Here is a 15,458-nt window from a genome sequence, read left to right on the forward strand (position 1 = left end):
TTATCCTGGTCGAAGATTTGATCTTCTATCTTTGGAAATCTAATTCTGGTCCTGTATCCCAGAAACCATGCCCGGTGATGTCTTTTATTATGCGATTCTCAATAAAGAATATAGAAGCAGAGGTGAGCGAGCCAATAAATTAACAGGGATAGCCAAGCCAAGGGTTTGTCTTAGATTTTAGAGTCTGTGCAGGAGCTAAGCCCTGAAACTGTTTCCTATGTAAATCATACAACAAACATCACATGAAATATGATAAAGTCTCTTCAAAATTAAGAAAAAGTATTTGTGAAAGAAAATATTTCCCCAAGATCACAGTTTACGAGGGGAAAGCTGCTATTTATCCAGGTTTCACTTTGTACAAATTCAGCCACTAAATTAATATTTGTGTTTCCTTACGTTAAGGCTTTATTTCCACCTCTTTGTACATTTTTCTCCAATTGTTTTTAAAAGCGCGGGCTGGATCCGAAGCACCACTTACATTTAAGAACATTGGTTTGTAAAATCAGGGTAATTAAGTGATTTGTCCAGAATCACAAGGGCCAACTCGAACTTGGTGCCTAAGAGTCGACAGCCCTGACCATTATGTCACATCCAGGTAACAGGGAGATAAGCAGGAGGTTTTGGGATCTCGACTAGAGCCAGGCTTCAGGCTCGAGCTTTCAGTGGCTCCCCCTCCTGTTCACAGAAGGGCTTCATTTTAGATTAAATCAAATAGTACGCCCACGATCGTGGGGACAGTTGCGTTGGGTATTCTGGAACGAACGGGATTTTACACACCTCAACTGAGTGATAACCACCTCTATCTACTACGAGGAAATCGGGGAAAAAAAATCTTCCTTCTCAAAATACCACATGACACATACATCTCGCGAGAGAACTAGATTTTGAAAGTAGCAGAGCAGTGAATCACGGAGTTATCGCGAGAAGCGTGTTGGTGACATTAGCAGGCGATCACCTCACGTGTGTGCTGTATTCGACAGACTGTAAAATCCGGTGAGACATTTAAGGTACTAAGCATGCGTAAGGGGATCTAGTGGGTAAAGACGCAAGTACTAATAATGTCCGTCGCCCGACAACTCTTAAGAGAGTTGTGGGCACCGCAGTGACGTGAGGCTGTCTGTCAAGGACTCCCACCTCATCTCCTGAGCCCTCGTTCAAACCGAAACACGCGAAGGTTCAATATCGTGACAGTGGAAGCGTTGTATCCGCTCTCCGAGCTATACATCGGAATGCGGGGACGCAACAGTTAGTATAGAAACTTATTGATCTACCGAATTGGCGTATGACTCCGAAGTTCGGTATGAATTTGCAGAGTTGTAGAAAAGTGTACCCAAAAATGAATCGTAGCCTTTAGCCACGACCAAGGGATACCGTGGGCAGAATTAGACTGGCCATTCACTTTTTATGATTAATGGCCGATGTGCCGAGTTGTATTAAAGTCTACCACTGGTCGTTTAATGCTGCTTCACTGCAGGGTTTTACGTTCTTTCCTATTAGCTCCCGGAAAGGTAACATACGCGTCTAGACAGCTGTATCTGTGTATATGTGTGTGTGTTTTGGGAGGCGGGGGGTGGGGATCATCTTTGCTGCAACTGTTCCTTCCCAGGTACCGTGTGTTCAAACGATCATTGTTTGAAATGGAAATAAAAAGCGCTGGTACTTACTAACTGCGGGTATTATGGAATACTCCGTATGGAGACGTGTACGTACTGTCCCATTTTAAATATTGCAAGCTAGATATTAAGTGCAGTACTAGCCCTTTTAGCCAAAATAAGTGCATGTAAATTTAAGTCACTGCAAACGTGGGACCTTCACAGTCACCTCGTAGCCCTTGTTCAGTATTCTGGGCATCACGGCTTCAAATTCGTCCCACAGCGAGGGTTTGTTTATCTAACCTACTTTAGTCCATTGAGGACCCTTATGGGCGCGTACCAGTAAACTCTCATCTGTAGGAGATTACAATTGATGGAAACTAACACCGACTAGCATCCACAACAATGTAAACCCCCAGTTTTCCGAATACAATGCAGAACTTTAGTTCGTTTTTTCCATTTACACGATTTATTGAAATCATGGTAAACATTACAAGGTAAAAGTACCCAAAAGAAAAAAACTATACAAATCCAATAAAAAAAGTAAACACAAACAAGGAGAAGTAAACCTCATTAAAAATATGTAGCATAGCAGTGGCAGAGTAGCCGTTAAAACTCACAGCACCCAGAAGGTCGCTAGTGGTCTTAAACAAGTACGGATAAGTGTGATTCCAGATCTATGTCTTCCACAAAGGGGAAGGACACTCGTCCGGCAAGTATCACTGTTAAAGTGCAAAAAGTGCTGATAACTATTGACTGTAGGGTCATTAACGCTATCAAATGGGAAACTTGCCGAACCTGACCGGTGTTCTGTAATGGAGTATTAAACATTCAACTGTACTTTCATGAGTCACATTTTTTTGCATGATTGAGGCAATCGCCATGAACATGGTGAATCTAGCACTCAACTAGCACAAGACGCCTTTTAGACATTCGATATCCGCCGTATTACATGCCCTGATAACTCAATTGTCTAAAACTTTAATCAGGAGTTAATTTGAGGCAGATTATAAGGTTTCAAAAGGCGATTCAATACAAATGTATAAAAAGGCTGTATTGAAAATACTGACTGCTCGTGGAAGTACGATCAGTTTTTGCTTTGGCACAAATTGATATTGAACAATGTCCAGAGTAACTCCTCATAATCTAATGTTGTTTTTTTGTTTGAGAACATTACGTGCCCTAATCAATGCAATTATAAAAGGTTTTACTTAAGCAAATATGGTTAATTAATGCAGAATTCTCCTCGTATTTTAGGACAACAGCTCATTTTGATAAGAATGTTATCCTAGAAATATATCAACCTCAAATATATGCAAGTAAATGTCAGTAAAATGTATCGACCTCAGATATATGCAAGCAAATGTGAATAAATACAAACTACTCCTAGAGTGACTGGCAAAATATTGGCTTGCATTGAAAACTGAAATCTACAGGGAATAACTCACAAGTATTTGATGAATGCCACCATGACTTATACTATACTAGGGAAGAACTCTCTTCCCTCTCCAGCCATGTTCTAAAGAAAGTATAGGTGGACCAAAGGCATGTATGTAATCCACAGCAGATCACCAGTATTCAGAGTCCTGTGCTAATATTCCCCTGGAAAATAAAGCATCTGCCTACTCCTATTAGTGATCAACTAGAGGGAATCCAGTGTAGCATGCCTCCCCTGAAAGAGAGCATGCTGTTTCAAAGAGCAAGACTGCCAGATGAGATTGAGAATCATGCACGCGATGAGAAGACCTCCTCAGGTTTCAGAATCCTCAGTGTAGTTAAGACACATCCTCAGTGCAGTTAAGGCACACCGTTACTCAGAAATGTGATTGAAAACTTACCGTTCCAAGAAATCTACTTCAACTAAGAATGCTTGTGGACACCTGTTCCATCCAAGGCCTGACACTGAAGAAAAGCAGGAAATCCAGCAGCTGAAATGGTTTAAGCCAAAAGCCCGCACTCAATAACTTATTTTTTATGTTTTTTTGCATAATTGATGACAGGAGCTCTCACTGCAGACATCTAAAGGTGTCTATAGCCAGACCTAACCAGGAAATGCCTATCCATAAAATCCATTTGAAACAAGAAGGCTTTGATCACTTGTTTAAGTCCATTACGTAAACCAGTCCTTGCCCAGATTCCCAACTCCTCTGGAAACTATGATGTGCCGGCCTTGTGCCTAAATTCATTAGAAAGGTACGGGTCTGCTCAGCACCAAAAGTTGTGAATCAGTAAAGCGCTTCCCTGGTGCTCGCTATTTATTGGCGTAGGACTGCCTCCTTCTCTAGTCCATTGAATACAATGAGGTATCTTCCACTCAGAGGAACATGCTCTTCTGTAATCCATTTTATACAGCGGTGACGCATCCTAGTTCTATAGATCCTTTGAGGGCATTGTATCTTGTTTTGTTATTGGCCTCCTGTGTGAGCCAACCTAGCTCTGTCAACCTACTGAAGCAAATAGAATCCTTTTCCCATTCCTAAACTTAAGTGGAGATTGTCCGCACTTGCTTCCGCCATAGGTCGATTAGCGAGAGTCTAGGCTTGTACCAAGTTTCCATATTATTAATTCCTTAGAGAAATTGTGCGTTTGCCTCATTCTGCAAATTTATTAAAGACCGCGAAGAGATAAATGGACTAATTTAGTTACTTACAAATATTTGCTTTTTAGTGTATCATTGAATGTTTATGTATTTAATGAATGTGTTTCTGGGAATAAGTAAAAGAAGACACTTGATCTTGCCTAAGTGTCCTAGAGAGGCATGAGGCTCATTTAGTCTGTCCTGAAAATACAAATATTTTGCTGTGGTGCCAGTTCTTATTTGAATTGCATAAAAGGAGCATATGCAAGTGATGGATGTCTCAAAACACGTTTGCTTCCTTATTTTTAGTTGTGTTTTTGTCCCCTTGCTATTGTATGTCCCTGATTTTTGCTTTTTGAACTTGGATCTTCCACTGGATTTACTTTTGCATATTCTTCATCTCTCTTTCCTTTTTCCCTGAATTCAGAATGGGATTGATGCCTTGCCATTAACGTCTGTCTTAATCTTCCAACAAGATATATAACAGTACAAGAATTTATTTTTAAACGCTTTGTTGTTTTCCTTCAAACTGGGACTCTCTTAAGAGACACTATACTCCTTTCACATGTAATATAAAAGCAGGGTGACACATTGGCTACTGGGAGGGTCATCCTTTCCTCAGATATTCAAAAAGACTAAACAGACTTCTTAACGCCTGGTCCTTGACAGTTTTAGACTCTTTATTGTTTGCTTTCTGAGGCACTGTGTAGAATTTAGGTGTATGGTACCTTCCGTAGCCCACTAGAGTTTAGGAAAGAGATCTGTCGGGAAGGACAAGAGGCAGAGGTTTAAACCTTGAAATGGATTGGTTGTTCAATGGCCATTGATTGCCATTCTCACAGAGTGCCCAAGACATTGTTTAACTTTCAGAGGTTCCACACCATCTTGACAGTGAAGTTCTACGTTCACTATGAAGTTCACAGTAGGTATTCAGACGTTCTCACGAATATTGCAATAGCCGAATTTGAGTTGGACCTATACCTGAACCATTGAGGTATTGTTAGCTTTGGGAGATAATCAAGGTTTAAATCAGAAGTTGAAACAAGTAAGAGTAGTAGCTGTCGATAGTATTAATCTTTGTATTCAATTCTTCACAGTGATGCTTTCACCCCATACAGGAAGACCATAGGGCGCTGTTCTAGCTATGTGTGTTATTCCCCAAGGCAAATACCATGATCTTGCCGCGATTAACTGGAAGGTGGTTGTGGTCCAATTCGTCTATCCATTGACAAGTGGCTGCCCAGCGTGCCCACACTTTCAGTGCAGACATGTTAGCCTGCTGTCCAGCTTAGTAATGACCTGTATGTCGCATTGTAGAACTGTACTGTTCAAGCACCACTAATAAATAATAGTGGCATCCCTGTCATGTGGGCACACCTTGGGTTCTCATGAAACAAGATTCCATACAGGTTGATGTCACAATTTATTAAAATGTAGTCATTATTCTTCAATTCCATATGATCTTCAATAGGTGTAATAAACATTCTTTAAATCCATCAAATTAAAAAAAAATGCCAATGCTCCAATGCATTTTGGGTCATTTTACCCTTCATCTGGGAGCTCTATAATATAAACATAAAGATATAGCACTGTGTGTGTATAAGAATATCATAATTAGCGTAGCGGGCAGGTGGGAATCAGTGGGGAAGTGATATGAGTGATCGGCTTCTAAAATCATGGCGTGTACACAAAAACTGTGAGTGAATATTAATTTAGGAATTAAATGAAACGTCAACTGGAGCATAACGTGCACGGGGATATTAATGTGGCTATAATCGACAACAGCTTTTGCGGGACACAATTCAGCACACTCACGTGACAATCGGTGATGGAAGGATCTAGAGATAAGAAAATAAACCCTAAGTTAGACAACGTGTCCTAGCTCATATAATAGTGGTCTGATCTTATACCAAAAAAATGCGGCACAAGTGTCGACTTACTTGATAATTCCTGGGTTGTTCGCCGAAGTTTGTATCCATCGGCTGTGACGGTCGCGGTTTTCAACCCGGAAGGGGAAATATAAGTAAAGGGCAATGTAGTCATAGACAGTGTGAACGGACTAAGGTGGAAGGCAGTGTGGCGGCCATATTGCATGAACATCGAAATACATGTTAAAATGCTGAAATGGGTCAACAAATCGACAACCAATCCACAGAAATATTTCAAGTGCTAAAAAACAAAACATTATACCCAATATACATATTCAAATGCAATTATACGGTGACATAATAAATATTAACATCATTTTCTTGAAATGAAAAGTAACTTTTTCTTGAAATGAAAAGTATAGTACTGCAGCACTAACGGAAGTTCAGTATACGACCTACTATACCCATAGGGTCTTTAAAGAAAACATGAAAATTACAATCGATCGTTAAGTCCCATCGATTTCATGGATTGCATCTTAAAGATCCATGCGATTTCTCTTTGTAACAAGTATTTATTGTTGTCAATACCCTCTTGTTTATTGACAACTTCCAGAATCATGAACTTGAATTGGGAGATGTTGTGTCTACTTTCATTGAAATGTACTGCGACATTAGATTTAGTGTTCTTTAATCTAATGTTCGATTTGTGCTCGTTAATACGAGTCTTAATCTTCCTCTCAGTTTTACCTATATACATCATCCCGCAGGGACATTTAATCAGGTATATTACATTAGAAGTGTCACATGTAGCATTTACACTTAATTTGATGTTCGTTCCTTTCATTGGGTGATTGATGACATTGCCTCTGATAATGTTATTACAGTTCCCGCAATTCATACAGGGTACTGTGCCTTTAGATTTTATTACAGCGGGGGTCTTCCTATTCAGAATTTCCTTGAAATTTGCATTGCGGGTGTACGCAAAAATAGGCAACTCTTTAAAGGTATTTCCAAAGTCCGGTTCAGCACTCAGTATAGGCCAGTGTCGTAGAATGATCTTTTTATAAGCTACGCTCAGAGTAGAATGTTTCGATACCAGGATCATTCTGGCTTCCGTGTTCCTAATAGTTCTTGTGAATAATTTCTCTCTTCTGGTTTGTAGTGCACTTTTTTTTAGCCTGTTCAGTAAGTGGTTCTGGATAACCTCTATTACGAAATCTTGTACCCATTTCTTCAAGGCGTTGTACAGTATTAGTCTGATCAGACACGATTCTTCTAGCTCGAAGCATTTGTGATAGCGGTAGATGTTGTTTAAGGGACCCTTGGTGAAAACTTGCGTAATGTAGAGTGTTGTTTCTGTCGGTTTTCTTCCGAAAAAGGTCAGTTTCAAAACCTGTCGGTGTCTGTGATTTTTACATCCAAAAAGGTTATTGAATTTGTGTGACTCTCCCATGTGAATTGTATGCGTTCATTCGCACAGTTTAAAGTGGTAAACGATTGTGTAAGAGTTTCTTCTGTGTTTTTCCAGACAATGAACACATCGTCAATGTATCTGACGTACATTTTTTGGTTGTCAGTCCAGTTGGGACAGTTATACATATTTTCTTGTTCAAAGTATTTAATGTAGATGTTAGCGTATGTCGGTGCGGCACAGTTCCCCATCGAGGTGCCGGATAACTGGAGATACCAATTATTATCATGCTGGAAGTAACTTTTTGGTACAAGGGAAAATCATTTACTCCATCAGGAATTGTGGCATCCCAGGTTCTATGTCGCTTTCAAGCAGTGCTTTTTCTATGGCCTCTATTCCTCCTTCATGGGGGATAGAGGTGTATAGGGAGCGGACATCCGCTGTACATAGCATCAAGTGATCATCTTCTGTAAGTTCGATTTGCGCCAGTTTAGTTAAAAAATCCGTTGTGTCCTGGACATAACTGTTCATTTGTTTTACAATAGGTTGTAAATACCTATCAATAAACGTGCCCACCGGTTCATGAAGTGAACCTTTCGTTGAGACAATTGGTCTGAATGGGGGGGGGGTCTTCCAGACATTTATGAATCTTGGGAGTCATGTGTATGGTCGGGCTTCTAGGAAATGGTTTTAGTAAATATTTTCTGGTTCTATCTTCAATGATACCCATGTCGAAAGCTCTGTTGTCAATGTTTGTCAGTCTCTCTTTGAATTGTGCTGTAGGATTATTCTCAAGTCTCATGTAGATTTGCTCATCATGAATATGTTCATCGATTTTTTTGGTCGTAAATAGTGAAAATTCCAATCGATCGTTAAGTCCCATCGGTTTCATGGATTGCATCTTAAAGATCCATGCGATTTCTCTTTGTAACAAGTAATTATTGTTGTCAATACCCTCTTGTTTATTGACAGCTTCCAGAATCATGAACTTCGCACAAATCAAACATTAGATTAAAGAACACTAAATCTAATGTCGCAGTACATTTCAATGAAAGTAGACACAACATCTCCCAATTCAAGTTCATTGGAATTTTCATGTTTTCTTTAAAGACCCTATGGGTATAGTAGGTCGTATACTGAACTTCCGTTAGTGCTGCAGTACTATACTTTTCATTTGAAGAAAAAGTTACTTTTCATTTCAAGAAAATGATGTTAATATTTATTATGTCACCGTATAATTTCATTTGAATATGTATATTAGGTATAACGTTTTGTTTTTTGGCACTTGAAATATTTCTGTGGATTGGTTGTCGATTTGTTGACCCATTTCGGCATTTTAACATGTATTTCGATGTTCATGCAATATGGCCGCCACATTGCCTTCCACCTTAGTCCGTTCACACTGTCTATGACTACATTGCCCTTTACTTATATTTCCCCTTCCGGGTTGAAAACCGCGACCGTCACAGCCGATGGATACAAACTTCGGCGAACAACCCAGGAATCATTAAGTAAGTCGACACTCGTGCCGCATTTTTTTGGTATAAGATCAGACCACTATTATATGAGCTAGGACACGTTGTCTAACTTAGGGTTTATTTTCTTATCTCTAGATCCTTCCATCACCGATTGTCACGTGAGTGTGCTGAATTGTGTCCCGCAAAAGCTGTTGTCGATTATAGCCACATTAATATCCCCGTGCACGTTATGCTCCAGTTGACGTTTCATTTAATTCCTAAATTAATATTCACTCACAGTTTTTGTGTACACGCCATGATTTTAGAAGCCGATCACTCATATCACTTCCCCACTGATTCCCACCTGCCCGCTACGCTAATTATGATATTCTTATACACACACTTAGTGCTATATCTTTATGTTTATATTATAGAGCTCCCAGATGAAGGGTAAAATGACCCGAAATGCATTGGAGCATTGGCATTTTTTTGAAATTTTATGGATTTAAAAAATGTTTATTACACCTATTGAAGATCATATGGAATTGAAGAATAATGACTACATTTGAATAAATTGTGACATCAACCTGTATGGAATCTTGTTTCATGAGAATCCAAGGTGTGCCCACATGACAGGGATGCCACTATTATTTAATAGTGGTGCTTGAACAGTACTTAATCCACGGACGTGTTTTAGGACTGACACGCCACCTGGCTGGAGCACCCCATTTGCCTTTAAGTTTTTTCTCTAGATACTATAATTACATTTCTGGAAAACAAGCGGTGCGTCCCCCATTTCTCCTTTTGGCATTGTAGAACTGTAACTGAAGGATGTAATAAGATTAGCTTGAGACTGGGCATAAATGATAGAGTATAGATTTCAGGTAGAAATGGTTATATCATCCCACGCAAAATCACTGACTTGTCCAAACTGAAGGAACGGAATGGCCAACTTGTCTGATTTGACGGAAGGGGAGCAAAAAAGTCTGAAATTGCGTGTCTGAAATGACTCAAACCGTTTCAACATCATGGCTTCCATGCCAATCTTGAAGACACGCTAGCTTAATATCTCATGCTCATTAATATTGAATGTGGCACAGAGATGAAAGAGGATCAACTATGCCATATCGTCATCAAGTATTGACCTTATCTGGTTCAGGGCATTGATCAGTGCTGACTCTGCTGTGACGAGGGTGAATTCTTGATTGTCAAGTATCCAAGATGTTACACTCTTCCAGTTTGAGGTACTAGGTGGCCAACTTCTCTTGTAACTTTCCCAAAGTGGATGGAAGGGTGATGGACAGTTAGTAGTTTTGTCACACCGTCAAGATTATCTTGGGTGAAGACATAGCCCCATCTCTGTAGAGGTCTGGATCTATCCCAATTGTCAAACTGATATTAATCAACAAAGCACAACTTCTGGCTATACTGAGAGGCTATAGTTGTGCAACGACCTTTGTGGGAGCTGGAATTGGTCCGAAAAATAATCGTCAGAACAACTGATTGTGAAGTAAGGCTAAAAGTTTTAAAAAATGGACCAGACTAAGCTGTTTTACCTGTGCACAGTTCTCCAAGTATTTCATTGCAAAGTGCTCTTGAAGATAAAAAAACAAACAAACAATGGGAGCACTGTCATTTGCATAACATTTTATTCCATTTAGCTTGTTACAACTAAATCTGTATTAAGATACCACTTCTTTTTTACCGACCATAGTCGTCAGGTGCAGAATAGTATTATCTACTCGTAAGATGACATGAAGTATACCTCAGGGCTCCTCCTTGTCACTGACATTTTATTGCTGTTGGTCACTAAATTATTACCAAATGCTTTATTGTTGAATGTTGGAGAATTTCCTCTGACAGTATAATCAAAATTCAAATGCTATGTGGAACTACACCCGTATACAATCACATTTGACTGTAGATTCACCTTTGTTAATTTCTGAAAAAGTATGTAACCTAGTGATACTTTGTCATAGAGCTCTCCTTTGGTCCCCAGATGAATGCAGTGTTTAAGGGCATCGATTTTCAGCTTTCCATGCGTCAGAATATTTTCTCTCCTCTAACTCCACTATAGAATAGTAATTAGTGGCTGTTTCGGGGTGTGTGTTGCATACTGGAACATCTTATAGAAAGGCCTTCCCAAGCATCTCAGTGGAGAAGCATGCCCCCATACTGTGTCCTAGCACCAATAAACAAGACCACGTAACTCTTGATTTGATGTCTGGCCATTGGTATCTATGTTAAGCCAAGGATTAAGTTCTAGAATATGTGTGCCATTATGCAGTATGCTTTAGGGATGGCAAAGTGTACAGTGCTGGCACCAAACTACATCTGTGTTACCATACTCCACTAAGTCACTGCAAACCTTACCAATCAGAATGTCAAAAGACTAAAATATGATTCCTGTGAGTACTAAGTCCTATACTCTGAAATGACCTGCTGCCTAAATTGGGGGTAGACTCCAAACACCGATGATTCAGGAAACCACACAACTGTTCAGGTTGGCATTTGACTGAACATCTTTTGTCAGTAGGCATTGGTTAAAGAATAGTGGAAAGAGAATGCTTGAATGTATCAAGTTGGACCTTAACTACGTTTGGTAAATTTCTGTTACCCCTCGAATTCTTAGTGCACCAGAGTAACTGTAAAGCATCTCTAGCATTTTATAAGAATAAACACACCGGAAACACTAGAGTGACCCACTTGGAGGTTAATTGCATTTCATATGCCGTCATTTGGATACTTCCTGTCTTCATGAGCTTCAGAAGAGTGACCATCACCGAGGGACCAAAGCCATTGCCAGGTCACAAGGTAGATAGACCCAGTATAAATAAGTTTCGTGTAAACATTTACTCTTGACTTTTTTTTGTGGGGTTGTAAAATGTATTGATAATAGGTGAACATTTCTCTACTAGAATTACGTTGTTCCATCTAGGTCAGACTAACTACACCTTTAGAAAACCTATAGATATGCTGCCCCAGAGAGATTATTTAACTCTCTAGGGCAGCATTGTCTAGTTCCGTTTGTCTATATCATTAAAGAAAAGGAATAGATCTGCTGCCCCAGAGAGTTTATTTAAAGTGGTTCTAGTCTCGTCCCTGAAAATGAGAACACAGTGCTCCTCATGCAGCTCTCTATATCCTCCACCTCTTCCATGAGCTAGTATATGACCAGCCATTGTTTTCAAATGCATCATAAAATGTGTCTTGTTCTTGTTTAGGGAAACTTGGAGTTATAGTGTTCGTTGCTTTAGAATTCTGTGCGTGGTTTTGGTGGTTAGGAGGTTGAAGTGTTTGTGAGGTGGCTTGCTGTATTATCCTGGAGTAACCATGCTCCAAGCTTAAGCTAATGTGTTGCCTCGCCCTTAATTGCCACACCTCTTTCGGGCCATACGGATCTTCCAAGCCACCGCCGTGCCTCTTTGAAATTACACATTTCTATTCAGTGAGGCACCTATCATAATGATTTGGAGCAGGAACAAACTGGGAGTGCTGTGGAGGCGGCTTCGTCCCTCCGATTGCTTGAGGGTACATCTGGAAAGTGGCAGGTGGTGCAAATACTGATAGATGTAACAGTGGGTTCCTTTTGATTCATCTCAGTGCACACAGTGTGATGCAAGCCTCATTTGATTAGTCCTGGTACAATGCTGGATGATGCTTTCTAGTTCCAAGCCTTGTTTCGCCTCTTGATGAAGTTAGTGGCTGCTGCTTATTAACATTTAACAGTCATGAGGAAGCCCTTCCTTGCGTGCTTCAGTGTGCGGTGATACGCACACCCGATAACACTGATAAGTTCTATTTTGCTTCAACTCTGTCTGCATGCAGGTATACGCATACTTAATACTTTGGGAGAATGTATTTTGCAGTAAATGGTGTGTGGAAATGCACTTGCACAAGAGCACTGTACAGGGGTTTTACTTTAAATAAGTTTAAGATCATAAGCAAGCTTTTAATTTAAGAGAAAAAAAACAATTGTCATCCTAAATATAAACTATAGACAAGAACACATACATTTGTTTTATGCCTGTTGCCTGCAGGGGCTTACATTTGGTCATTATTGATTTTAATCCACAACATTAGCTATCCACTGGCGAGACACCTAGTGCTTAATATGTGTATCGCCCGTTGAACCATAATTAATGGTGAGGCGCATTGTAGTAATTCAGGACTTAATATAATGAGCGTAGGAACCACGTTTGGTATACATATAATAACTAATTTATTATAAAAGAATAAGAGTACATAAATATGCATACAGCTCCGTGGGGATCTGCTGGAAGAATGAAACATAACATTCTCAAACCAGTAGAGAATAATACACTAATTACATATACAACATTGCATTACATATTGATAATTCTTTCACTACATTCCTTAAGGGAATAAGCGATTACTACACATCTCCTTTCTTAATAAACTTTAAATAAAGAAAACAACACAAAAATTTAAAAAATTAAAATTTAAAAACGGACAAAATCATTAAATTTCTTTGGAGTAAGTAATAACTGGTCTCCCAAATCTACTAGACTTATTTACTACACCATTGTCTTCCATAACCATCCCTTTCTGCAAAGCTGAATCACCCACAGGAAATGGATTGTGAGAATCAGAATGTTGCACTTCGCTCCCAATATGATCATCACAACCTTCCTCCCTTACAGAAAACGCAACACACCCACCAACCTCCGAACTCTGTGCTTCAAATGGAGACTCTAATGAACAAGGATTTTGTATTTGGAGACCCACCTGGACTCCAGACTCATCCCCCTTCCCAAAACTTGCTAAAGCTTCTAACCACCAATAATCTCTTCCCATATCCAGAGCACCTTTTTTCCCCATAAAGGTAGCACCAGATAATGCAATACGACTCATATGATGTATACTACCATCATCAAGTTCAACTGTGTTTCTCATGACTTTAGTAACCACCATGGGATCAGAAAATGTAGACTACAATTTTCCAGATTTTCTTGCCGATTTGACTCTGACACACTGGCCCTACCTTAACATTCACTTCTTTGGTCCCATGCTTTGCGTCAAAATACAATTTATTCTTACATTGAGAATTGATGGATTGCCTAACTTGCTCAGAATCCCACTCTACCTCCTGCTTCTACCAATCCATCCTGGATTGATTTTGCAATGAGGAAATCTTCCACACATTAAACCAAACTGACTTTCTCCAACAGTATCATGTATAGTAATTCTATATGACCAAATCAACTTATTATGCTCATCATCCCAGTCCTTGTTTCCTTTTTTTGCTAACTGTAACACACCTTTAATAACTCTGTTCACTCTTTCCACAACAGAATTACCCCTGGGATGATGCAACGCTGTAAACGTTTGTTCTATACCAGTATTGACCATACATTTTTTCATTAAATCAGATTTAAATTGAACTCCATTATCTGTTAAAATGGAAGCCGGAAAACCCTCTCTCAAAAAACACCTATCTAAAAAATGTATTACACTTGGTGTGTCTACCTTAGTAACCACTTCTATTTCAAGCCATCTAGAAAAAAGATCAACAAGGACCAAAATGTACTTAGTGACACCATCTTGCCAAACTACAGGTCCCATGAGATCTAAGGCAACATCTTCCCATGGTAAACTCGGACAACCAAGTGATGACATGGGCGGATTAAGTGTCTGTTGTGCTTTATCAGAACTCGCACAATTGATACAAACACGAACATGTCTTTCTATATCCAAATCAATTTTAGGCCACCAGTATAAAACTTTTATAATTCTTTTGGTGCGAGATACACCGGGGTATCCCTCATGACCCATGTCAGCGATTTTTTTTCTCTTGCCTTAAAGGAGGTATAATTTTCCCAGCTCTGCAAACAAAATTTTAATCCACACTCAACTCATCGCGAACTTCCCAAATGGCCCTCAATTTGGGATCAAGTTTTCCATCCTTGGACCAACCATTAATGATCCTATCTTTGACTGAATGCAAAATGTCATCCTTTTTGGTCTCTTCTTCCCAAACGCCCTTAGACAAACCAAGGGTGTCACTAACACAGCAGCTACACAAAAATCACTCCAAGGATCAGGGTCAAATTCTCTAAGGGGTAAAGAAAGTCCACTAAGCGATAAAAATTTTTGCACCAGGGACATATTGCACCTCGTACACAAAATCTTGAATCCTCATGGACATCCTGGCAATCCTTGCTGAGGCCCTGGAAAGGCCTTCAGTGGTGAGTAATTTGGTCAGAGGTTTATGGTCAGATCTCAACAGAAATTTCTTTACCCATATGAACTTTCTAAAATGCTCTATGGCCCATACACACGCTAATATCTTGCGTTCTATAACAGAATATTTCTCTTCTGCTAGAGACAGAGAACGAGGCGCAAAGGCTATAACAACTTCTTTGCCTTCTTTGGTGACTTGTGAAAGAACACCCCCTAGCCCAGTACCGCTAGCGTCAGTCGTGACAATGGTGTCCGCTTGTGGATCAAAACCCTGTATGCAGGAGCATATGCAATGGCTTTTTTAATGCTATTGAATGATTTTTGACACATATCACTCCATTCGAAAGG

At 39.6% G+C, this 15,458-nt stretch overlaps 1 protein-coding gene across 6 annotated transcripts in view; it reads left to right on the plus strand.

Annotated features, from left to right (window-relative positions):
• Window positions 1-731: 731 nt before the first annotated feature.
• SYCP3 (synaptonemal complex protein 3) overlaps window positions 732-15,458 on the plus strand; it is a 1,302,221-nt gene continuing 1,287,494 nt past the window's right edge. For 2 of the 6 annotated variants that reach the window (XM_078675124.1, XM_078675105.1), the window contains exon 1: window positions 740-1,007. The gene's annotated coding sequence lies outside the window, so the exon portion shown is untranslated. Of the gene's footprint in view, window positions 1,008-15,458 lie in introns of all 6 variants that reach the window. The other 4 variants (XM_078675094.1, XM_078675093.1, XM_078675114.1 and 1 more) reach the window with 4 other exon arrangements.

The sequence above is a fragment of the Lissotriton helveticus genome, chromosome 1_1 (genome assembly GCF_964261635.1).
Source record: "Lissotriton helveticus chromosome 1_1, aLisHel1.1, whole genome shotgun sequence".
NCBI lineage: Eukaryota > Metazoa > Chordata > Amphibia > Caudata > Salamandridae > Lissotriton > Lissotriton helveticus.